The sequence below is a fragment of the Leuresthes tenuis genome, unplaced genomic scaffold (genome assembly GCF_036924035.1).
Source record: "Leuresthes tenuis unplaced genomic scaffold, fLeuTen1.0.hap1 SCAF_23, whole genome shotgun sequence".
Taxonomy (NCBI): domain Eukaryota; kingdom Metazoa; phylum Chordata; class Actinopteri; order Atheriniformes; family Atherinopsidae; genus Leuresthes; species Leuresthes tenuis.
In genome coordinates, this window is record NW_027325377.1 from 10960730 (window position 1) to 10985879 (window position 25150).

The following is a 25150-nucleotide window of genomic DNA, read 5'->3' on the forward strand; positions in this document are numbered from 1 at the left end:
GTAAGAAAAGGTGCGAATGCCTGACAATGTATGATCAAAAGAGGGAGTGGAGGTTTTCGGCTGCAAGAAGGTCTGAATGTCCATCAATAATTGCTAGAAAACATGAAAGAAAATTTTCGAATATCAAACTGCACATGATCATAAGCGGGAGAGGAGGTGTTCAGCTGCAAGAAGGTGTGAATGTCTACCTATAATTACTGAAAACTGGGTAAGAAAAGGTGCGAATGCCTAACCATACATCATCAAAAGAGGGAGCGGAGGTGTTCCGCTGTAAGACGGTGTGAATGTCCGACCATAGATGGTAATAAGCGGGTAAGAAAAGGTTAAATTACCCGACTGTACACAATCAAAAGAGGGAGCGGAGTTGTTCAGCTAAGAGAAGGTGTGAAAGTCCGACCATGGTTTGTAAAAAGCGGGTAAGAAAAGGTGCGAATGCCCGACAATGTATGATCAAAAGAGGGAGTGGAGGTTTTCGGCTGCAAGAAGGTCTGAATGTCCAACCATAATTTGTAAAAACCGGGGAAGAAAAGGCTCGAAAGCCCGACTATACACCATCAAAAGTGGGAGCGGAGGTGTTCAGCTGCAAGACGGTCTAAATGTCCATCAATAATTGCTAGAAAACATGAAAGAAAATTTTCAAAAATCAAACCACACATGATCATAAGTGGGAGAGGAGGTGTTCAGCTGCAAGAAGGTGTGAATGTCCACCCATAATACCTGAAAAATGGGTAAAAAAAAGGTGCGAATGCCCAACCATACATCATCAAAAGCAGGAGTGCATGTGTTCAGCTACAAGAAGGTGTGAACGTCCAACCAAAGTTTGTAAAAAGCAGTTAAGAAAAGGTTCGAATATCCAACCATACATAATCAAAAGCGGGAGCAGAGCTGTTTGACTGCAAGTAGGTGTGAATGTCAGATCATAATTTGCAAAAAGCTGATGAGAAAGGGTGAGAATGCCCGACTATACACCATCAAATGCGGTAGCGGAGTTGTTCGGCTGTGAGTAGGTGTGAATCTCCAACCATAATTGCTGAAAAATGTGTTAGAAAAGGTAAAAATGCCGGTCCATACATAATCAAAATCGGGAGAGGTGGTGTTCAGCTGCAAGAAGGTCTAAATGTCCATCAATAATTGCTAGAAAACATGAAAGAAAATTTTCAAAAATCAAACCACACATGATCATAAGTGGGAGAGGAGGTGTTCAGCTGCAAGAAGGTGTGAATGTCCACCCATAATCCCTGAAAAATGGGTAAAAAAAAGGTGCGAATGCCCAACCATACATCATCAAAAGCAGGAGTGCATGTGTTCGGCTACAAGAAGGTGTGAACGTCCAACCAAAGTTTGTAAAAAGCAGTTAAGGAAAGGTTCGAATATCCAACCATACATAATCAAAAGCGGGAGCAGAGCTGTTCGACTGCAAGTAGGTGTGAATGTCAGATCATAATTTGCAAAAAGCTGATGAGAAAGGGTGAAAATGCCCGACTATACACCATCAAATGCGGTAGCGGAGTTGTTCGGCTGTGAGTAGGTGTGAATCTCCAACCATAATTGCTGAAAAATGTGTTAGAAAAGGTAAAAATGCCGGTCCATACATAATCAAAATCGGGAGAGGTGGTGTTCAGCTGCAAGAAGGTCTAAATGTCCATCAATAATTGCTAGAAAACATGAAAGAAAATTTTTAAAATCAAACCACACATGATCATAAGTGGGAGAGGAGGTGTTCAGCTGCAAGAAGGTGTGAATGTCCACCCATAATCCCTGAAAAATGGGTAAAAAAAAGGTGCGAATGCCCAACCATACATCATCAAAAGCAGGAGTGCATGTGTTCGGCTACAAGAAGGTGTGAACGTCCAACCAAAGTTTGTAAAAAGCAGTTAAGAAAAGGTTCGAATATCCAACCATACATAATCAAAAGCGGGAGCAGAGCTGTTCGACTGCAAGTAGGTGTGAATGTCAGATCATAATTTGCAAAAAGCTGATGAGAAAGGGTGAGAATGCCCGACTATACACCATCAAATGCGGTAGCGGAGTTGTTCGGCTGTGAGTAGGTGTGAATCTCCAACCATAATTGCTGAAAAATGTGTTAGAAAAGGTAAAAATGCCGGTCCATACATAATCAAAATCGGGAGAGGTGGTGTTCAGCTGCAAGAAGGTCTAAATGTCCATCAATAATTGCTAGAAAACATGAAAGAAAATTTTCGAAAATCAAACCACACATGATCATAAGTGGGAGAGGAGGTGTTCAGCTGCAAGAAGGTGTGAATGTCCACCCATAATCCCTGAAAAATGGGTAAAAAAAAGGTGCGAATGCCCAACCATACATCATCAAAAGCAGGAGTGCATGTGTTCGGCTACAAGAAGGTGTGAACGTCCAACCAAAGTTTGTAAAAAGCAGTTAAGAAAAGGTTTGAATATCCAACCATACATAATCAAAAGCGGGAGCAGAGCTGTTCGACTGCAAGTAGGTGTGAATGTCAGATCATAATATGCAAAAAGCTGATGAGAAAGGGTGAGAATGCCCGACTATACACCATCAAATGCGGGAGCGGAGTTGTTCGGCTGTGAGTAGGTGTGAATCTCCGACCATAATTGCTGAAAAATGTGTTAGAAAAGGTAAGAATGCCGGTCCATACATCATCAAAAGCGAGAGAGGTTGTGTTCGGCTGCAAGTAGGTGTGAATGTCCAGCCATAATTACTCACAAACGGGTAAGAAAAGGTAGTATTGCCAGACCATATATGATCAAAACAGGGAGCGGAGGTGGTTCAGCTGCAAGAAGGTTTGAATGTCCGACTAAAGTTCAAATATATTAACAAAAGCGGGAGGAGAGGTCTTCGGATGAGAGTGGTTGAAAATTTCCAACCATAATGTATAAAATGCGGTGAAAAAAAGGTGTGATAGAACACTAAAAGGTGGAGCGGAAGTGTTCGGCTGCAAGAAGGTGTGAATGTCCGACTATATTTGGTGAAAAGCAGGTGAAGCAAGGTCTGAATGCCCAACCTTACATCATCAAAAGCGAGATCAGAGGTGTTTGGCTGCAAGAAGGCCATAGTTTGCCAAAAGCGGGTAAGGTGCGAATGTCCGACTAAATATCAACAAAATTTGGGGCGGAGGTCTTCGGATGCAAGTGGGTGTGAATGTCCGACTATATTTGGTGAAAAGCAGGTGAAGCAAGGTCTGAATGCCCAACCTTACATCATCAAAAGCGAGATCAGAGGTGTTTGGCTGCAAGAAGGCCATAGTTTGCCAAAAGCGGGTAAGGTGCGAATGACCGACTAAATATCAACAAAAGTGGGGGCGGAGGTCTTCGGATGCAAGTGGGTGTGAATATCCCACCATACAAGTATGGTGGAGAGGAAGCTGTGAATGGCCGACCATAGTAAAAGGCGGGTGAGAGAAGGTGCGAATGTCAAACCATACATAATCAAAACAGGGAGCGGAGGTGTTCTGCTGTAAGAAGGTGTGAATGTCCAACCATAGTTGGTAAAAAGCGGGTAAGAAAAGGTTAAAATACCCGACTGTACACAATCAATAGCGGGAGCGGAGTTGTTCGGCTACTAAAAGGTGTGAAAGTCATACCATGGTTTGTAAAAAGCGGGTAAGAAAAGGTGCGAATGCCCGACAATGTATGATCAAAAGAGGGAGTGGAGGTTTTCGGCTGCAAGAAGGTCTGAATGTCCATCAATAATTGCTAGAAAACATGAAAGAAAATTTTCGAATATCAAACTGCACATGATCATAAGCGGGAGAGGAGGTGTTCAGCTGCAAGAAGGTGTGAATGTCTACCTATAATTACTGAAAACTGGGTAAGAAAAGGTGCGAATGCCTAACCATACATCATCAAAAGCAGGAGTGCATGTGTTCGGCTACAAGAAGGTGTGAACGTCCAACCAAAGTTTGTAAAAAGCAGTTAAGAAAAGGTTCGAATATCCAACCATACATAATCAAAAGCGGGAGCAGAGCTGTTCGACTGCAAGTAGGTGTGAATGTCAGATCATAATTTGCAAAAAGCTGATGAGAAAGGGTGAGAATGCCCGACTATACACCATCAAATGCGGTAGCGGAGTTGTTCGGCTGTGAGTAGGTGTGAATCTCCAACCATAATTGCTGAAAAATGTGTTAGAAAAGGTAAAAATGCCGGTCCATACATAATCAAAATCGGGAGAGGTGGTGTTCAGCTGCAAGAAGGTCTAAATGTCCATCAATAATTGCTAGAAAACATGAAAGAAAATTTTCGAAAATCAAACCACACATGATCATAAGTGGGAGAGGAGGTGTTCAGCTGCAAGAAGGTGTGAATGTCCACCCATAATCCCTGAAAAATGGGTAAAAAAAAGGTGCGAATGCCCAACCATACATCATCAAAAGCAGGAGTGCATGTGTTCGGCTACAAGAAGGTGTGAACGTCCAACCAAAGTTTGTAAAAAGCAGTTAAGAAAAGGTTCGAATATCCAACCATACATAATCAAAAGCGGGAGCAGAGCTGTTCGACTGCAAGTAGGTGTGAATGTCAGATCATAATTTGCAAAAAGCTGATGAGAAAGGGTGAGAATGCCCGACTATACACCATCAAATGCGGGAGCGGAGTTGTTCGGCTGTGAGTAGGTGTGAATCTCCGACCATAATTGCTGAAAAATGTGTTAGAAAAGGTAAGAATGCCGGTCCATACATCATCAAAAGCGAGAGAGGTTGTGTTCGGCTGCAAGTAGGTGTGAATGTCCAGCCATAATTACTCACAAACGGGTAAGAAAAGGTAGTATTGCCAGACCATATATGATCAAAACAGGGAGCGGAGGTGGTTCAGCTGCAAGAAGGTTTGAATGTCCGACTAAAGTTCAAATATATTAACAAAAGCGGGAGGAGAGGTCTTCGGATGAGAGTGGTTGAAAATTTCCAACCATAATGTATAAAATGCGGTGAAAAAAAGGTGTGATAGAACACTAAAAGGTGGAGCGGAAGTGTTCGGCTGCAAGAAGGTGTGAATGTCCGACTATATTTGGTGAAAAGCAGGTGAAGCAAGGTCTGAATGCCCAACCTTACATCATCAAAAGCGAGATCAGAGGTGTTTGGCTGCAAGAAGGCCATAGTTTGCCAAAAGCGGGTAAGGTGCGAATGTCCGACTAAATATCAACAAAATTTGGGGCGGAGGTCTTCGGATGCAAGTGGGTGTGAATGTCCGACTATATTTGGTGAAAAGCAGGTGAAGCAAGGTCTGAATGCCCAACCTTACATCATCAAAAGCGAGATCAGAGGTGTTTGGCTGCAAGAAGGCCATAGTTTGCCAAAAGCGGGTAAGGTGCGAATGACCGACTAAATATCAACAAAAGTGGGGGCGGAGGTCTTCGGATGCAAGTGGGTGTGAATATCCCACCATACAAGTATGGTGGAGAGGAAGCTGTGAATGGCCGACCATAGTAAAAGGCGGGTGAGAGAAGGTGCGAATGTCAAACCATACATAATCAAAACAGGGAGCGGAGGTGTTCTGCTGTAAGAAGGTGTGAATGTCCAACCATAGTTGGTAAAAAGCGGGTAAGAAAAGGTTAAAATACCCGACTGTACACAATCAATAGCGGGAGCGGAGTTGTTCGGCTACTAAAAGGTGTGAAAGTCCGACCATGGTTTGTAAAAAGCGGGTAAGAAAAGGTGCGAATGCCCGACAATGTATGATCAAAAGAGGGAGTGGAGGTTTTCGGCTGCAAGAAGGTCTGAATGTCCATCAATAATTGCTAGAAAACATGAAAGAAAATTTTCGAATATCAAACTGCACATGATCATAAGCGGGAGAGGAGGTGTTCAGCTGCAAGAAGGTGTGAATGTCTACCTATAATTACTGAAAACTGGGTAAGAAAAGGTGCGAATGCCTAACCATACATCATCAAAAGAGGGAGCGGAGGTGTTCCGCTGTAAGACGGTGTGAATGTCCGACCATAGATGGTAATAAGCGGGTAAGAAAAGGTTAAATTACCCGACTGTACACAATCAAAAGAGGGAGCGGAGTTGTTCAGCTAAGAGAAGGTGTGAAAGTCCGACCTTGGTTTGTAAAAAGCGGGTAAGAAAAGGGTCGTATGCCCGAATATACACCATCAAAAGCGAGATCAGAGGTGTTTGGCTGCAAGAAGGCCATAGTTTGCCAAAAGCGGGTAAGGTGCGAATGTCCGACTAAATATCAACAAAATTTGGGGCGGAGGTCTTCGGATGCAAGTGGGTGTGAATGTCCGACTATATTTGGTGAAAAGCAGGTGAAGCAAGGTCTGAATGCCCAACCTTACATCATCAAAAGCGAGATCAGAGGTGTTTGGCTGCAAGAAGGCCATAGTTTGCCAAAAGCGGGTAAGGTGCGAATGACCGACTAAATATCAACAAAAGTGGGGGCGGAGGTCTTCGGCTGCAAGTGGGTGTGAATATCCCACCATACAAGTATGGTGGAGAGGAAGCTGTGAATGGCCGACCATAGTAAAAGGCGGGTGAGAGAAGGTGCGAATGTCAAACCATACATAATCAAAACAGGGAGCGGAGGTGTTCTGCTGTAAGAAGGTGTGAATGTCCAACCATAGTTGGTAAAAAGCGGGTAAGAAAAGGTTAAAATACCCGACTGTACACAATCAATAGCGGGAGCGGAGTTGTTCGGCTACTAAAAGGTGTGAAAGTCCGACCATGGTTTGTAAAAAGCGGGTAAGAAAAGGTGCGGATGCCCGACAATGTATGATCAAAAGAGGGAGTGGAGGTTTTCGGCTGCAAGAAGGTCTGAATGTCCAACCATAATTTGTAAAAACCGGGGAAGAAAAGGCTCGAAAGCCCGACTATACACCATCAAAAGTGGGAGCGGAGGTGTTCAGCTGCAAGACGGTCTAAATGTCCATCAATAATTGCTAGAAAACATGAAAGAAAATTTTCGAAAATCAAACCACACATGATCATAAGTGGGAGAGGAGGTGTTCAGCTGCAAGAAGGTGTGAATGTCCACCCATAATACCTGAAAAATGGGTAAAAAAAAGGTGCGAATGCCCAACCATACATCATCAAAAGCAGGAGTGCATGTGTTCGGCTACAAGAAGGTGTGAACGTCCAACCAAAGTTTGTAAAAAGCAGTTAAGAAAAGGTTCGAATATCCAACCATACATAATCAAAAGCGGGAGCAGAGCTGTTTGACTGCAAGTAGGTGTGAATGTCAGATCATAATTTGCAAAAAGCTGATGAGAAAGGGTGAGAATGCCCGACTATACACCATCAAATGCGGTAGCGGAGTTGTTCGGCTGTGAGTAGGTGTGAATCTCCAACCATAATTGCTGAAAAATGTGTTAGAAAAGGTAAAAATGCCGGTCCATACATAATCAAAATCGGGAGAGGTGGTGTTCAGCTGCAAGAAGGTCTAAATGTCCATCAATAATTGCTAGAAAACATGAAAGAAAATTTTCGAAAATCAAACCACACATGATCATAAGTGGGAGAGGAGGTGTTCAGCTGCAAGAAGGTGTGAATGTCCACCCATAATCCCTGAAAAATGGGTAAAAAAAAGGTGTGAATGCCCAACCATACATCATCAAAAGCAGGAGTGCATGTGTTCGGCTACAAGAAGGTGTGAACGTCCAACCAAAGTTTGTAAAAAGCAGTTAAGAAAAGGTTCGAATATCCAACCATACATAATCAAAAGCGGGAGCAGAGCTGTTCGACTGCAAGTAGGTGTGAATGTCAGATCATAATTTGCAAAAAGCTGATGAGAAAGGGTGAGAATGCCCGACTATACACCATCAAATGCGGGAGCGGAGTTGTTCGGCTGTGAGTAGGTGTGAATCTCCGACCATAATTGCTGAAAAATGTGTTAGAAAAGGTAAGAATGCCGGTCCATACATCATCAAAAGCGAGAGAGGTTGTGTTCGGCTGCAAGTAGGTGTGAATGTCCAGCCATAATTACTCACAAACGGGTAAGAAAAGGTAGTATTGCCAGACCATATATGATCAAAACAGGGAGCGGAGGTGGTTCAACTGCAAGAAGGTTTGAATGTCCGACTAAAGTTAAAATATATTAACTAAAGCGGGAGGAGAGGTCTTCGGATGAGAGTGGTTGAAAATTTCCAACCATAATGTATAAAATGCGGTGAAAAAAAGGTGTGATAGAACACTAAAAGGTGGAGCGGAAGTGTTCGGCTGCAAGAAGGTGTGAATGTCCGACTATATTTGGTGAAAAGCAGGTGAAGCAAGGTCTGAATGCCCAACCTTACATCATCAAAAGCGAGATCAGAGGTGTTTGGCTGCAAGAAGGCCATAGTTTGCCAAAAGCGGGTAAGGTGCGAATGTCCGACTAAATATCAACAAAATTTGGGGCGTAGGTCTTCGGATGCAAGTGGGTGTGAATGTCCGACTATATTTGGTGAAAAGCAGGTGAAGCAAGGTCTGAATGCCCAACCTTACATCATCAAAAGCGAGATCAGAGGTGTTTGGCTGCAAGAAGGCCATAGTTTGCCAAAAGCGGGTAAGGTGCGAATGTCCGACTAAATATCAACAAAATTTGGGGCGGAAGTGTTCGGCTGCAAGAAGGTGTGAATGTCCGACTATATTTGGTGAAAAGCAGGTGAAGCAAGGTCTGAATGCCCAACCTTACATCATCAAAAGCGAGATCAGAGGTGTTTGGCTGCAAGAAGGCCATAGTTTGCCAAAAGCGGGTAAGGTGCGAATGTCCGACTAAATATCAACAAAATTTGGGGCGGAAGTGTTCGGCTGCAAGAAGGTGTGAATGTCCGACTATATTTGGTGAAAAGCAGGTGAAGCAAGGTCTGAATGCCCAACCTTACATCATCAAAAGCGAGATCAGAGGTGTTTGGCTGCAAGAAGGCCATAGTTTGCCAAAAGCGGGTAAGGTGCGAATGTCCGACTAAATATCAACAAAATTTGGGGCGGAAGTGTTCGGCTGCAAGAAGGTGTGAATGTCCGACTATATTTGGTGAAAAGCAGGTGAAGCAAGGTCTGAATGCCCAACCTTACATCATCAAAAGTGAGATCAGAGGTGTTTGGCTGCAAGAAGGCCATAGTTTGCCAAAAGCGGGTAAGGTGCGAATGTCCGACTAAATATCAACAAAATTTGGGGCGGAAGTGTTCGGCTGCAAGAAGGTGTGAATGTCCGACTATATTTGGTGAAAAGCAGGTGAAGCAAGGTCTGAATAACCAACCATACATCATCAAAAGCGAGATCAGAGGTGTTTGGCTGCAAGAAGGCCATAGTTTGCCAAAAGCGGGTAAGGTGCGAATGTCCGACTAAATATCAACAAAATTTGGGGCGGAGGTCTTTCGGATGCAAGTGGGTGTGAATGTCCGACTATATTTGGTGAAAAGCAGGTGAAGCAAGATCTGAATGCCCAACCTTACATCATCAAAAGTGAGATCAGAGGTGTTTGGCTGCAAGAAGGCCATAGTTTGCCAAAAGCGGGTAAGGTGCGAATGACCGACTAAATATCAACAAAAGTGGGGGCGGAGGTCTTCGGATGCAAGTGGGTGTGAATATCCCACCATACAAGTATGGTGGAGAGGAAGCTGTGAATGGCCGACCATAGTAAAAGGCGGGTGAGAGAAGGTGCGAATGTCAAACCATACATAATCAAAACAGGGAGCGGAGGTGTTCTGCTGTAAGAAGGTGTGAATGCCCAACCTTACATCATCAAAAGCGAGATCAGAGGTGTTTGGCTGCAAGAAGGCCATAGTTTGCCAAAAGCGGGTAAGGTGCGAATGTCCGACTAAATATCAACAAAATTTGGGGCGTAGGTCTTCGGATGCAAGTGGGTGTGAATGTCCGACTATATTTGGTGAAAAGCAGGTGAAGCAAGGTCTGAATGCCCAACCTTACATCATCAAAAGCGAGATCAGAGGTGTTTGGCTGCAAGAAGGCCATAGTTTGCCAAAAGCGGGTAAGGTGCGAATGTCCGACTAAATATCAACAAAATTTGGGGCGGAAGTGTTCGGCTGCAAGAAGGTGTGAATGTCCGACTATATTTGGTGAAAAGCAGGTGAAGCAAGGTCTGAATGCCCAACCTTACATCATCAAAAGCGAGATCAGAGGTGTTTGGCTGCAAGAAGGCCATAGTTTGCCAAAAGCGGGTAAGGTGCGAATGTCCGACTAAATATCAACAAAATTTGGGGCGGAAGTGTTCGGCTGCAAGAAGGTGTGAATGTCCGACTATATTTGGTGAAAAGCAGGTGAAGCAAGGTCTGAATGCCCAACCTTACATCATCAAAAGCGAGATCAGAGGTGTTTGGCTGCAAGAAGGCCATAGTTTGCCAAAAGCGGGTAAGGTGCGAATGTCCGACTAAATATCAACAAAATTTGGGGCGGAAGTGTTCGGCTGCAAGAAGGTGTGAATGTCCGACTATATTTGGTGAAAAGCAGGTGAAGCAAGGTCTGAATGCCCAACCTTACATCATCAAAAGTGAGATCAGAGGTGTTTGGCTGCAAGAAGGCCATAGTTTGCCAAAAGCGGGTAAGGTGCGAATGTCCGACTAAATATCAACAAAATTTGGGGCGGAAGTGTTCGGCTGCAAGAAGGTGTGAATGTCCGACTATATTTGGTGAAAAGCAGGTGAAGCAAGGTCTGAATAACCAACCATACATCATCAAAAGCGAGATCAGAGGTGTTTGGCTGCAAGAAGGCCATAGTTTGCCAAAAGCGGGTAAGGTGCGAATGTCCGACTAAATATCAACAAAATTTGGGGCGGAGGTCTTTCGGATGCAAGTGGGTGTGAATGTCCGACTATATTTGGTGAAAAGCAGGTGAAGCAAGATCTGAATGCCCAACCTTACATCATCAAAAGTGAGATCAGAGGTGTTTGGCTGCAAGAAGGCCATAGTTTGCCAAAAGCGGGTAAGGTGCGAATGACCGACTAAATATCAACAAAAGTGGGGGCGGAGGTCTTCGGATGCAAGTGGGTGTGAATATCCCACCATACAAGTATGGTGGAGAGGAAGCTGTGAATGGCCGACCATAGTAAAAGGCGGGTGAGAGAAGGTGCGAATGTCAAACCATACATAATCAAAACAGGGAGCGGAGGTGTTCTGCTGTAAGAAGGTGTGAATGTCCAACCATAGTTGGTAAAAAGCGGGTAAGAAAAGGTTAAAATACCCGACTGTACACAATCCATAGCGGGAGCGGAGTTGTTCGGCTACTAAAAGGTGTGAAAGTCCGACCATGGTTTGTAAAAAACGGGTAAGAAAAGGTGCGAATGCCCGACAATGTATGATCAAAAGAGGGAGTGGAGGTTTTCGGCTGCAAGAAGGTCTGAATGTCCAACCATAATTTGTAAAAACCGGGGAAGAAAAGGCTCGAAAGCCCGACTATACACCATCATAAGTGGGAGCGGAGGTGTTCAGCTGCAAGACGGTCTAAATGTCCATCAATAATTGCTAGAAAACATGAAAGAAAATTTTCAAAAATCAAACCACACATGATCATAAGTGGGAGAGGAGGTGTTCAGCTGCAAGAAGGTGTGAATGTCCACCCATAATCCCTGAAAAATGGGTAAAAAAAAGGTGCGAATGCCCAACCATACATCATCAAAAGCAGGAGTGCATGTGTTCGGCTACAAGAAGGTGTGAACGTCCAACCAAAGTTTGTAAAAAGCAGTTAAGAAAAGGTTCGAATATCCAACCATACATAATCAAAAGCGGGAGCAGAGCTGTTCGACTGCAAGTAGGTGTGAATGTCAGATCATAATTTGCAAAAAGCTGATAAGAAAGGGTGAGAATGCCCGACTATACACTATCAAATGTGGGAGCGGAGGTGTTCGTCTGTGAGTAGGTGTGAATGTCCGACCATAATTGCTGAAAAATGTGTTAGAAAAGGTAAGAATGCCGGACCATATATCATCAAAAGCGGGAGAGGTTGTGTTCGGCTGCAAGAAGGTGTGAATGTCCAGCCATAATTACTCACAAACGGGTAAGAAAAGGTACTATTGCCAGACCATATATGATCAAAACAGGGAGCGGAGGTGGTTCAGCTGCAAGAAGGTTTGAATGTCCGACTAAAGTTTGTAAAAAGCGGGTAAGACAAGGTGTGACTGCCCGACAATGTATGATCAAAAGAGGAGCGGAGGTTTTCGGCTGAAAGAAGGTCTGAATGTCCACCCATAATTACTGAAAAATGGGTAAGAAAAGGTGCGAAAGCCCAACCGCACATGATCATAAGTGGATGAGAAGGTGTTCGACTGCAAGTAGGTGTGAATGTAAGATCATAATTTGTAAAAAGCGGGTAAGAAAAGGTAAGAATGCCCAACCATAAATTATCAAAAGCGGCAGCAGAGTTTCGGCTGGTATTTATCAATGTCTAGATAGATTTCAACAAAATACAACGTTGTACTTTGCAGTAAAAGAAAGTGCAAATCAAAAGTTTTAGGAATCCGAGAATAAGCTTATTTTCAGTTCTGCACGATTTCGGATTTTATGTATAAAATTAATTTCTTCACGCAAACTAAGTTAACACTGCTTTGTCCTTCATATGTACCCATTTCTACATATATTTCAAGCATAAACTTCCTCATATTACCCTGAATGAGAAAGAGCCACACTTGTGATTAAGCCATACCTCCCTTTTGAGGAGTTCTGCATGATTTGGGATTTTATCTATAAAATTAATTCCTTCACTCAAACTATGTTAAAACGGCTTTTACCTTCTTATTTATCAATGTCTCGATAGATTTAAACAAAAAAACAACGTTGTACTTTGCAATAAAAGAAAGAGCAAATCAAAAGTTTTAGGAATCCGAGAATAAGCTTATTTTCATGAGTTCTGCACGATTTCGGATTTTATGTATAAAATGAATTCATTCACTCAAACCAAGTTAAAACTGCTTTTTCCTTCATATTTATCAATGTCTAGATCGACTTCAACAAAGAACAACATTGTATTTTGCAGTAGAAGAAAGAGCAAAACTGAAGGATCAGGAATCCGAGAATAAGCTTCTTTTCATACGTTCTGCATGATTTGGGATTTTATGTATAAAATGAATTCCTTCACTCAAACTAAGTTAACACTGCTTTGTCCTTCATATGTACCCATTTCTACATATATTTCAAGCATAAACTTCCTCATACTACCCTGAATGAGAAAGAACCACACTTGTGATTAAGCCATACGCCCCTTTTGAGGAGTTCTGCATGATTTGGGATTTTATCTATAAAATCTATTCCTTCACTCAAACTATGTTAAAATGGCTTTTACCTTCATATTTATCAATGTCTCGATAGATTTAAACAAAAAAACAACGTTGTACTTTGCAGTAAAAGAAAGAGCCAATCAAAAGTTTTAGGAATCCGAGAATAAGCTTATTTTCATGAGTTCTGCACGATTTCGGATTTTATGTATAAAATGAATTCATTCACTCAAACCAAGTTAAAACTGCTTTTTCCTTCATATTTATCAATGTCTAGATCGACTTCAACAAAGAACAACATTGTATTTTGCAGTAGAAGAAAGAGCAACACTGAAGGATCAGGAATCCGAGAATAAGCTTATTTTCTTATGGGCAAGTGGGAACTGCTTTGTCCTTTATATTTATCAATGTGTAGATGGATTTCAACTTCGTTGTTTTTCTTTGTTGAAGTCGATCTAGACATTGATGAATATGGAAGGACAAAGCAGTTTTAACTTGGTTTGAGCAAAGCAATTCATTTTATAGCAAAATCCAGCAGGCTTATACTCGGATTCCTGAAACTTTAGATTTGCTCTTTCTTTTACTGCAAAGTACAACGTTGTTTTTTTGTTTAAATATTTCTAGACATGGTAAATATGAAGGACAAATCAGTTTTAACATAGTTTGAGTGAAGTAATGCATTTTATAAGCAAAATCTCAAATCATGCAGAACTCACGAAATGCTTTTTCTCGCTTTTCACTGCTTTTTACAAACTTTGGTCGGACTTCTTGCATCCGAACACCTCCGCTCCCGCTTTTGATGATGTATATTCGGGCATTCGAACCTTTTTTTACCCGCTTTTTACAAACCATTGTCGGACTTTCACACCTTCTTGCAGCCGAACACCACCTCTCCCGCTTTTGATGATGTATGGTCCAGTATTCTTACCTTTTCTAACACATTTTTCAGCAATTATGGTCGGACATTCACACCTACTCACAGCTGGACACCTCCGCTCCCGCTTTTGATCATACAATGTCGGGACATCGCTCTTGTCTTACCAGCTTTTTACAAACTTTAGTCGAACATTCACACCTTCTTGCAGCTGAACACCTCCGCTCCCGCTTTTGATGATGTATAGTCGGGCTTTCGAGCCTTTTCTTACCCGGTTTTTACAAATTATGGTTGGACATTCAGACCTTGCAGCCGAACACCTCCGCTCTCTCTTTTGATCATACATTGTTGGGCATTCGCACCTTGTCTTACCCGCTTTTTACAAACTATAGTCAGACATTCACACCTTGCAGCTGAACCTCCGCTCCCTGTTTTGATCATGTATGGTCTGGCAATACTACCTTTTCTTCCCCCGTTTGTGAGTAATTATGGCTGGACATTCACACCTACTTGCAGTCGAACTGCTCTGCTCCCGTTTTTGATTATGTTTGGTTGGATATTCGAACCTTTTCTTAACTGCTTTTTACAAACCATGGTCGGACTTTCACACCTTCTTGTAGCCGAACAACTCCGCTCCCGCTATTGATTGCGTACAGTCGGGTATTTTAACCTTTTCTTACCCGCTTTTTACCAACTATGGTCGGACATTCACACCGTCTTACAGCGGAACACCTCCGCTCCCGCTTTTTATGGTGTATAGTCGGGCATTCGAACCTTTTCTTACCCGCTATTTACAAACTATGGTAGGACATTCAAACCTTCGTGTATCCGAAAACCTCCGCTCTCTCTTTTGATCATACATTGTCGGACATTCGCACCTTTTCTTACCCGCTTCTTACAAACCATGGTCGGACTGTCACACCTTCTTGTAGCCGAACACATCCGCTCCCGCTATTGATTGTGTACAGTCGGGTATTTTAACCTTTTCTTACCCACTTTTTACCAAGTATGGTCGGACATTCACACCTTCGTACAGCGGAACACCTCCGCTCCCTCTTTTGATGGTGTATGTTCGGGCATTCAAACCTTTTCTTACCCGCCTTTTCCAAACTATGGTCGGCTATTCACAGCTTCCTCTCCACCATACTTGTATGGTGGGATATTCACACCCACTTGCATCCGAAAACCTCCGCCCCAAATTTTGTTGATATTTAGTCGGACATTCGCACCTTACCCGCTTTTGGCAAACTATGGCCTTCTTTCAGCCAAACAACTCTGATCTTGCTTTTGATGATGTAAGGTTGGGCATTCAGACCTTGCTTCACCTGCTTTTCACCAAATATAGTCGAACAGTCACACCTTCTTGCAGCCGAACACTTCTGCTCCACCTTTTAGTGTTCTATGGGGTATTCACACCTTTTTTTTCACCGCATTTTATTGATTATGGTTGGAAATTCTCACCCACTCTTATCCGAAGACCTCTCCTCCTGCTTTTGTTAATATATAGTCGGGCATTCAAACCTTTTCTTACCCGCTTTTTACAAATTATGGTCGAACATTCACACCTACTTGCAGCCGAACACCTCCGCTCCCGCTTTTGATGGTGTATAGTCGGGCTTTCGAGCCTTTTCTTCCCCGGTTTTTACAAATTATGGTTGTACATTCAGACCTTGCAGCCGAAAACCTCCGCTCCCTCATTTGATCATACATTGTCAGGCATTCGCACCTTGTCTTACCCGCTTTTTATAAACTTTAGTCAGACATTCACACCTTGCAGCTGAACCACCTCCGCTCCCTGTTTTGATAATGTATGGTCTGGCAATACTACCTTTTCTTACCGGTTTGTGAGTAATTATGGCTGGACATTCACACCTACTTGCAGCCGAACACCACTTTTCCCGCATTTGATGATGTATGGTCCGGCATTCTAGTCTTTTCTAACACATTTTTCAGCAATTATGGTTTGACATTCACACCTACTCACAGCCGAACACTTCCGCTCCCGCATTTGATGGTGTATAGTCGGGCATTCTCACCCTTTCTCATCAGCTTTTTGCAAATTATGATCTGACATTCACACCTACTTGCAGTCGAACAGCTCTGCTCCCGCTTTTGATTATGTTTGGTTGGATATTCGAAACTTTTCTTAACTGCTTTTTACAAACTTTGGTCGGACGTTCACACCTTCTTGCAGCCGAACACCTCCGCTTCCGCTTTTGATGGTATATATTTTGCATTCAAACCTTTTCTTACCCGCTTTTTACAAACCATGGTCGGACTTTCACACCTTCTTGTAGCCGAACAACTCCGCTCCCGGTATTGATTGTGTACAGTCGGGTATTTTAACCTTTTCTTACCCGCTTTTTACCAACTATTGTTGGACATTCACACCGTCTTACAGCGGAACACCTCCGCTCCCTCTTTTGATGGTGTATGTTCGGGCATTCGAACCTTTTCTTACCCGCATTTTACGAACTATGGTCGGACATTCAAACCTTCTTTTAGCCGAACACATCCACTCCTGCTTTTGATGATGTATGGTTGAGCATTCGCACCTTTTCTTACCCATTTTTTACAAACTATGGTCGGACATTCACACCTTCTTGCAGCTGAACACCTCCTCTCCCGCTTATGATGATGTGTGGTTTGATATTCGAAAATTTTCTTTCATGTTTTCTAGCAATTATTGATGGACATTCAGACCTTCTTGCAGCTGAACACCTCCGCTCCCGCTTTTGATGATGTATAGTCGGGCTTTCGAGCCTTTTCTTCCCCGGTTTTTACAAAATTATTGTTGAACATTCGGACATTCTTGCAGCCGAAAACCTCCGCTCCCTCTTTTGATCATACATTGTCGGGCATTCGCACCTTCTCTTACCCGCTTTTTACAAACCAGGGTCGTACTTTCACACCTTTTAGTAGCCGAACAACTCCGCTCCCGCTATTGAATGTGTAGAGTCGGGTATTTTCACCTTTTCTTACCCGCTTTTTACCAACTATGTTCAGACATTCACACCTTCTTACAGTGGAACACCTCCGCTCCCTCTTTTGATGGTGTATGTTCGGGCATTCGAACCTTTTCTTACCCGCTTTTTACAAACTATGGTCGGACATTAAAACCTTCTTGTAGCCGAACACATCCACTCCTGCTTTTGATGATGTATGGTTGGGCATTCGTACCTTTTCTTACCCATTTTGCAGTAATTATGGGTGGACATTCACACCTTTTTGCATTTTAACACCTCCTCTCCCGCTTATGATCATGTGCGGTTTGATATTCGAAAATTCTCTTCCATGTTTTCTAGCAATTATTGATGGACATTCAGACCTTCTTGCAGCTGAACACCTCCGCTCCAGCTGTTGATGGTGTATAGTCGGGCTTTCGAGCCTTTTCTTACCCGGTTTTTACAAATTACGGATGGACATTCAGACCTTCTTTCAGCCGAAAACCTCCGCTCCCTCCTTTGATGGTGTATGTTCGGGCATTTGAACCTTTTCTTACCCGCTTTTTACAAACTATGGTCAGACATTCAAACCTTCTTGTAGCCGAACACATCCACTCCTGCTTTTGATGATGGGTATTCAAACCTACTTGTTGCCCGCTTTTCATTAATTATGGGTGGACATACACACCTTGTCGCAGCCAAACACCTCCGCTCCCTGTTAGGATCATGTATGGTTGGGCATTCGTACCTTTTCTTACCCATTTTGCAGTAATTATGGGTGGACATTCACACCTTCTTGCATTTGAACACCTCCTCTCCCGCTTATGATCATGTGCGGTTTGATATTCGAAAATTCTCTTCCATGTTTTCTAGCAATTATTGATGGACATTCAGACCTTCTTGCAGCTGAACACCTCCGCTCCAGCTGTTGATGGTGTATAGTCGGGCTTTCGAGCCTTTTCTTCCCAGATTTTTACAAAATATGGATGGACATTCAGACCTTGTTTAAGCCGAAAACCTCCGCTCCCTCTTTTGATCATACATTGTCGGGCATTCGCACCTTTTCTTACCCGCTTTTTACAAACCATGGTCGGACTTTCACACCTTTTAGTAGCGGAACAACTCTGCTCCCGCTATTGATTGTGTACAATCGGGTATTTTAACCTTTTTTTACCTGCTTTTTGCCAACTATGGTCGGACATTCACACCTTCTTACAGTGGAACACCTCCGCTCCCTCCTTTGATGGTGTATGTTCGGGCATTCGAACCTTTTCTCACCCGCTTTTTACAAACTATGGTCAGACATTCACACCTTCTTGCAGCCGAACACTTCCGCTCTACCTTTTAGTGTTCTATGGGGTATTCACACCTTTTTTTTCCACCGCATTTTATAGATTATGGTTGTAAATTCTCACCCACTCTTATCCGAAGACCTCTCCTCCTGCTTTGGTTCATATATAGTCGGGCATTCGAACCTTTTCTTACCCGCTTTTTACAAATTATGGTCGAACATTCACACCTACTTGCAGCCGAACACCTCCGCTCCCGCTTTTGATGGTGTATAGTCGGGCTTTCGAGCCTTTTCTTCCCCGGTTTTTACAAATTATGGTTGGACATTCAGACCTTGCAGCCGAAAACCTCCGCTCCCTCTTTTGATCATACATTGTAAGGCATTCGCACCTACTTGCAGCCGAATACTTCCGCTCCACCTTTTAGTGATGTATGGTTGGCATTTGCACCTTTTCTTACCCTTTCTTACCCTACTGATTGCTTAAGATTAAGTTTTTTTTCTCAAACTACAACATTTTTTTAATTGTTGAAACTTGATTTGAAGTGGATAAATAAGGAGGACAAACAGTTTTAAGTCAGGCTGATAGAAGGAATTAATTTTATAGCAAAATCTGTATTTCGTCATATGTCGAGAGATGCTTATTGCTGAAGAAGTTCTTTCTCATTCTACAAAGTACAACGTTGTTTATCGTTGAAACTTGATTAGACATGAATAAATATGAAGGACAAAGCAGTCTTAACTTGGTTAGAGTTAAGGAATTCGTTTTATAGGAGAATCCGAATTCGTGCATAACTCGTAAAATAGAGCTTATTTTCGGATTCCTGAAGAATGAGTCTGGTTCTTTCTCATAATACAAAGTTTGTTGTTTATTGTTGAAACTTCATCAGAAGTGAAGAAATAAATGAATGCCTATCAACAAATGTGGGATCTAAACTCTAGTGCTTCCTCTAAAATAATTTCCTTTCTCAATTCAGAAATGTGTGTGTGTAAGTCACAACACCCGTGACACCAAAACGGCTTTCTTTTCTCTCTTTTCTCTACACTCTGCACTGTGAGCACACACACCAAATCAGAAAGGCTTTTTTCTCTCTTTTATACATTATGGACTGTGGGGACACAAAACCGCTCTCTCTTTTTTTTTTTAATTGTGTGCCAGGGCGTTGTCTCACGTATTAGATTATGCTTACGATACGAATGGGTTTATCAGTCACATCAGAATCCATACATACTGATCCTCCCGTAATAAAATGGTCGGATCTTATCAAACACACTTTGTTTCTTGTGACAATCAAGTCAGCGAAACAGCGTATACACGTCAAGACACTGAATCAAGTTTGCCACAAGAACTCATAAGTTTGGCAGTATTGCTCTGCCGTCAGCAATCATACACCCATTTTATTTTCGTGAGACATGTGTAGGCACCTGTTCATCTACTGTTCTATCACTATGAATTAGTTTATCTATTATCAATAAGGATACTTCTACAACTACTATCAAAGTATGTCCAGACTTCTTATGTTGTCAGTTGCTATATATGAATAAGTGGGTAGCTACTGACAAGCATTAAGCATGTCACACAGCCCAAACATATAACATTTCAGGACACACCACACAGTTAACAACCACAGTGAAGTGTCAAAGCCCAAACATGTAACATTCAACAGGACACTTACACAACACATTAAAATCAAACAGTCAGACAACATACAAGAACATATACCCCAGCCGGCATTGCTCCCTGCCTATTTTCCTACAGCTCACTATGTGTGCGCACACCTTTATTCACAAACTCTTCAACTTATACTCTTTTACCAAAGCTGCTACAGCTCGATTGGCCGAATACCCTTAGATCCTATTTCGGTGAATTTGACATCTGCCTTACATGTAACAGATTAGCGGTTTAGCAGTTTTAATTTAGTTTGAGTGAAGGAATTCATTTTATAGCAAAATCCGAAATCGTGAAGAACTCATGAAAGTAAGCTTATTCTCGGATTCCTGAAACTTTAGATTTGCTCTTTCTTTTACTGCAAAGTACAACGTTGTTTTTTTTTTTTTTTAAATCTTTCTAGACATGGTAAATATGAAGGACAAAGCAGTTTTAACATAGTTTGAGTGAAGGAATTCATTTTATAGATAAAATCCCAAGAGTCTGCTGAGAAAAGAGAGTGAATGCAAAGTAGACTTTAACACGGCTCTGGGAGCGAGCCGAGTGTGGGCTAACCGGGAGAATTGCTTGAAAGAAACGCGACACCGAATGAGCGGTCAGAACAAAGCCTCAATACGGTTTTCCCGTGGTGTTTTTGTTGCTGTAGCCATCGAATAGCGCCCGATTGTTCCTACTTGGTCAGCCGAGGAGCAAGGGGGGGGGGCAAGCGTCTCAACCAAGCAAAGCTCACCATGGGGAAGGTGGCTATGCCAGCTAGCCTGATGCCCTGCTCCCGCAGTGACGGATAATCGTACTCTGGTTTCTCTTCATAACGTACAAGTCTTTCACCTTTTACTAAAGACTTCTGTGGAGAGCAGCACTAATGAGTTGTTTCTATTTTTGGCAGGCTTTACCTTTGCGGGTGAAGCCCTTTCTGTCTGTGCAAAAGAAATCTTGTTACTGTGCAGAGTGACTTCTCTGAGTAGAGTCGCCTTACTTGTTGCGACTGTGCCGATGTTCGAAGCTGGAGTGCAAAGTTGTTGCTTGAATGGTGCTTGCTGGAGCGTGCGGGAGTGCAAAGTTATACCATTTAAAAGGGCTGAAGAGTGATCAGTGCAGCGGGTGGGCGGAGGTGCAAAGTGACACTCTGGCCACCTATGGCCATAAAAAGAACAGGGGTGTTAGCGGACAAGTGCGCATTGTGCCAGGAAGGGCCCTCGGATGTGAACCAGTGAACAGTTGTCGCTTCTCGGCCTTTTGGCTAAGATCAAGTGTAGTATCTGTTCTTATCAGTTTAATATCTGATATGTCCTCTATACGAGGACTACATATTAAATGGATTTTTAGCAATTGCTTGAAAGAAACGCCATACCAAATGAGCGGTCAGAACAAAGCCTCAATACGGTGTTCCCGTTGTGTTTTTGTTGCTGCCGCTGTTTGCTTTTTCACAAGAGCGCACCTGTTGAGGGGGGGCCTGGGTGATGGTGGGTCTCAGGCCCGGGCTGCTGCGACTGGTGTGACCGGGTGGTTTGTTTGTTTGTTTTTTGTTGTTGTTTGTTTGTTTTTGTAGAGGTCCTCCGGAGTGGGGTTGGGTTGAGTGGGGTGGGGCGGGATGGGTACCTTCTGGGGGTACAGTAGCTCCCAGAATATGGTCGCTGCAGGCCCCGAGCCTGGCGGACATCAGGCCCTCCTGTCCTGTGTTGGCTCCCTTTTAAAAAGTACAGAACTTAGAACAGGTCTAGTCCCTGGCTTTCGGCAGAACTGTCTTCTTTACTTTTTTTTTTTTTCCCCTTATCGTGTTCAGCATTATGGCAGCAGAATTGTAGTCTGAATACCTTTGATGCCAAACAGATTTGCTTTGCCAAGGGAAGTTTTATAAATGTAAAGCTCCCCTTGATGCCCATTTATTTATTTCTGTTTACAATATATGACATGTAATAGAACTGAACCAGACCGGGGGACAAGGAAAGAAGAAGAGGAAAGAAGAGAAAAACAGAACATACATCGCATACAACACAGCTGTGGATATAGATGACCTGAGACGACATGATAATACATCAACTGCTTAGCGACCATGCTACTGGACTAATGAATGTGGTTGTGTGTGTGTGAGAACATGCAACACCCATGGCACAGGACCTACATGATAACCGTGCTTAGTTATGAGTGTATAAGTGTACAGGGCCACAATCCACAGCCCCCCCAAGCAATCAGAAGCAGGCAGAGAGGGCCACAAGACCCAGGCCACCAGCAGCCCCCACAGAGCACAGAACCCAGGAAGCCCACCGCAGGGGCAACCACGCATCCACCCAGAAGACTGCAGAGGAAGCCCCCGGAAAGAGACCCCATAAGCATAGGGCAGAGGCCCTCCGGGAGCCAGGGGCAACAGCCCACCGACGTCGCCAGGCCCCAGCCGCCCAGACATGGGCCGTGCACTGGATCCGGGACCCAGGAGCCCGAGCGCCCCCAAACCCCCCGGCAGAGGCCCCACCCAATACCCAGGAGGGCCAAGCGCCCCAGACAGCCACACAGTGGGTCAGCGCCTGCCCCAGCACCCCTGGCCAAGTGCCCTGGGAGTCAAGACGTGCCCACAGGTGGGTGAAGTCGCGAGCAGCAGAGAGAGGCCACGCCGCCCCCCCCATCGGGAGAAGCACAGGCAGGCCAGGCGACAGCAAGTCCAAGATCCAGGCCCAATCATTACCACACACACTTTCATGTCCCATACATCCACACGTCCTCCGTCCCTCGACTCCGCTGGGGTGTAGTGCAGCGGGCACACCAGGGGGCCAGCAGCCCCCCAGCCACCACAGACCCCAAACCAGCAGAACAATTAATTAATCCTCCTGGCCCCTCCCGCCCCGAGCAGCAACCAGGAAGCAGGGGTGTGCGAAGAAGACCCCTCCCCTCACCCTTCTGGCTCTTCAATATTTTCTAATAGTGAGCAATTAAAATTGAGGGGCAGCCAAACTTGTAGAACTGGGAGCGTGGCCCTCTGGGCAGCCTACATACCCAAAGAGCCCCGCCCACCAGATGCCACTCAGTGTAACCACCCCCCAAGACCTAATGTGTGTGTGTGAGTGTGTTTGATAAGTAGTAATGTCTAAGGTGTAATTAAAACAGGGGTGGGAACTGCAGAGTGCAACTACTGCAGAGTCCACTACACCCCACCGAACACACACGCCCCCAAAACCCTTCATGTGTGAGTGTGTGCTGTGTACAGGAGCCAGAAGGGAGAGGGGTATGGGGATATACACTGGGGGCAGCCAGGGACTGGCTGCAATAGGCATCCCCGCTACCAGGGAGCCAACACAGGACAGGAGGGCCTGATGTCCACCAGGCTCGGGGCCTGCAGCGACCATATTCTGGGAGCTACTGTACCCCCAGAAGGTACCCATCCCGCCCCACCCCACTCAACCCAACCCCACTCCGGAGGACCTCTACAAAAAACAAACAAACAACAACAAAAAACAAACAAACAAACCACCCGGTCACACCAGTCGCAGCAGCCCGGGCCTGAGACCCACCATCACCCAGGCCCCCCCAGGCCCCCCCTCAACAGGTGCGCTCTTGTGAAAAAGCAAACAGCGGCAGCAACAAAAACACAACGGGAACACCGTATTGAGGCTTTGTTCTGACCGCTCATTTGGTATGGCGTTTCTTTCAAGCAATTCTCCCGGTTAGCCGACACTCGGCTCGCTCCCATAGCCGGGTTAAAGTCTACTTCGCATTCACTCTCTTTTCTCAGCAGACTAAAAGAAAGTTTCATCTTGGGCTCCCTGAAACTTGCATCCTGCACCGCTGTTTGCTTTTTCACAAGAGTAGAGAAGAGCGCACCGTTCCCAGCGGCACTGCAGTACGGGGTCAATGCTTGGAGTGAACGGAGCAAGCTACTTTTTCAACTCCTATTGCTAAAAATCCATTTAATATGTAGTCCTCGTATAGAGGACATATCAGATATTAAACTGATAAGAACAGATACTACACTTGATCTTAGCCAAAAGGCCGAGAAGCGACAACTGTCCACTGGTTCACGTCCGAGGGCCCTTCCTGGCACAATGCGCACTTGTCCGCTAACACCCCGGTTCTTTTTATGGCCATAGGTGGCCAGAGTGTCACTTTGCACCTCCGCCCACCTGCTGCACTGAGCACTCTTCAGCCCTTTTAAATGGTATAACTTTGCACTCCCGCACGCTCCAGCAAGCACCATTCAAGCAACAACTTTGCACTCCAGCTTCGAACATCGGCACAGTCGCAACAAGTAAGGCGACTCTACTCAGAGAAGTCACTCTGCACTCTGCAAGATTTCTTTTGCACAGACAGAAAGGGCTTCACCCGCAAAGGTAAAGCCTGCCAAAAATAGAAACAACTCATTAGTGCTGCTCTCCACAGAAGTCTTTAGTAAAAGGCGAAAGACTTGTACGTTATGAAGAGAAGAGAAACCAGAGTACGATTAGCAAGCAATTCTCCCGGTTAGCCCGCACTCGGCTCGCTCCCAGAGCCGTGTTAAAGTCTACTTCGCATTCACTCTCTTTTCTCAGCAGACTCTTGGGATTTTATCAATAAAATGAATTCCTTCACTCAAACTATGTTAAAACTGCTTTGTCCTTCATATTTACCATGTCTTGAAAGATTTAAACAAAAAAACCAATGTTGTACTTTGCAGTAAAAGAAATAGCAAATCTAAAGTTTCAGGAATCCGAGAATAAGCTTACTTTCATGAGTTCTTCACGATTTCGGATTTTGCTATAAAATGAATTCCTTCACTCAAACTAAATTAAAACTGCTAAACCGCTAATCTGTTACATGTAAGGCAGATGTCAAATTCACCGAAATAGGATCTAAGGGTATTCGGCAAATTGAGCTGTAGCAGCTTCGGTAAAAGAGTATAAGTTGAAGAGTTTGTGAATAAAGGTGTGCGCACACATAGTGAGCTGTAGGAAAATAGGCAGGGAGCAATGCCGGCTGGGGTATATGTTCTTGTATGTTGTCTGACTGTTTGATTTGAATGTGTTGTGTAAGTGTCCTGTTGAATGTTACATGTTTGGGCTTTGACACGCTTCACTGTGGTTGTTAACTGTGTGGTGTGTCCTGAAATGTTATATGTTTGGGCTGTGTGACATGCTTAATGCTTGTCAGTAGCTACCCACTTATTCATATATAGCAACTGACAACGTAAGAAGTCCGGACATACTTTGATAGAGTAGTTGTAGAAGTATCCTTATTGATAATAGATAAACTAATTCATAGTGATAGAACAGTAGATGA

General features: G+C 43.9%; 4 non-coding genes across 4 annotated transcripts; 2 read left to right on the forward strand and 2 right to left on the reverse strand.

Moving 5' to 3' along the window:
- Positions 1-20696: 20696 nt before the first annotated feature.
- Positions 20697-20810, forward strand: LOC140283519 (U5 spliceosomal RNA). Its single transcript, XR_011910117.1, has one exon. It is a non-coding gene; the product is annotated as a U5 spliceosomal RNA (small nuclear RNA).
- Positions 20811-21126: 316 nt separating this feature from the next.
- On the forward strand, positions 21127-21317 carry LOC140283377 (U2 spliceosomal RNA). The gene has a single exon (XR_011910077.1). It is a non-coding gene; the product is annotated as a U2 spliceosomal RNA (small nuclear RNA).
- Positions 21318-23708: 2391 nt separating this feature from the next.
- LOC140283351 (U2 spliceosomal RNA) lies at positions 23709-23899 on the reverse strand. The gene has a single exon (XR_011910055.1). It is a non-coding gene; the product is annotated as a U2 spliceosomal RNA (small nuclear RNA).
- Positions 23900-24214: 315 nt separating this feature from the next.
- On the reverse strand, positions 24215-24333 carry LOC140283532 (U5 spliceosomal RNA). The gene has a single exon (XR_011910129.1). It is a non-coding gene; the product is annotated as a U5 spliceosomal RNA (small nuclear RNA).
- Between the last annotated feature and the right edge of the window lie 817 nt (positions 24334-25150).